Source organism: Arachis ipaensis, chromosome B03 (genome assembly GCF_000816755.2).
Source record: "Arachis ipaensis cultivar K30076 chromosome B03, Araip1.1, whole genome shotgun sequence".
Classification (NCBI taxonomy): Eukaryota; Viridiplantae; Streptophyta; class Magnoliopsida; order Fabales; family Fabaceae; genus Arachis; species Arachis ipaensis.
The window spans coordinates 132,389,059-132,390,387 of NC_029787.2; positions in this window are offsets into that span (position 1 = coordinate 132,389,059).

Here is a 1,329-nt window from a genome sequence, read left to right on the forward strand (position 1 = left end):
CTCACGGTACTGAGCTCCATTTAAAAGTTTGTCGCTGGCTAATGAATTGCTGCATGCACAAGGCGGGATTCGAACCTCCGACACTTGCTTAAGCGGACTAGTAAGCTAATCACTAGACCAACCCAACTTGGTTTGACTAATTTATTTTATTACTAAATATTATCGTTTTTGTTTATATCTCTTTACTTTACCAAACACGCATAGTCCTTTTTGTAATTAAGTTGGACTACTAGTTGATTGGTCTAGAAATATTTATTAACCAAAACTACTTGTATTTCCAAAACTATATTTTCTCTCACTCTAACTTCCGCACTGTGACTAATCACTATATATCATTATCCTTCTTTCCATTCTTCTTTTTCTCGATTGTTCTTATTTCTTCTTCTTTTTATTGACATATATTTTTTCTTTTTGTTCTTATTTGTCTTTTTAATTAAAAAGGAGAAACTGAAAAAAAAAAAACATAACAAGGAAAAAATGACAAGGAAAAACTGAAAAAAAAAAAAATAGAACAAGGAAAAAAAATACAAGAAAAACAGAAAAAAAAATGTGAAAGTAAATATAGAGACTTGTAGAGTTGAAACAAAAATATGTGAAATTGAATACATAATAGTTACCTGTACAAAATAAATAAAAAACAAAGATTTTTAACTGAGGTACCAACAATTCACATTAGAAGTTATTAGGAGTCAAAACCCATAGTCAATTCCATTGACTCTCAAAACTATTTTTTAATAATATTTATATTATTTTTACTATATAAGTATATATAAATTTTTTTATTTTTATGATATAAAAAACAAGTTTGGTTTGTGCTAACATCAGTATTGGATGAATGACAGCACCTTGAAGTTTATTTGTGGTCACGTGGATAAACACATGAAGCGCATTCAAAAGCCGAACCGTTCTTTCCTTTTCATTGTCATCTTCTTAGAGATATGGATTATAGTATTAATTGTGATTATAGTGATTTGGTTATAAAAGTGGTAAAAGTAAGAGGGGAAAAAATAACATAACAATACATAAAAAAAGAAGTGTCAAGAACCCAATAGTTCAGAATCTTGAAGAGCAAGGAAACAAAATATGGCAGAGAAGAAGCAGAGAAGAATGAAGAGTGAATTATATTGTGATTAGATGTGAATGTAGAGTATGTACATAGAGAATGAGAGCTTAGCTTCTTATATCAAACTTCTCAATAGAACTTACTGCAATTAGTTAGTCTTTAACTAACTATCTGCATATTGCCAACTACTGTAATTCCATTTCTGTCGTATTTTAAAAAATTAAAATTTAATTTTAGTCAAAGAATAAAAATAAAATAAAATAAAA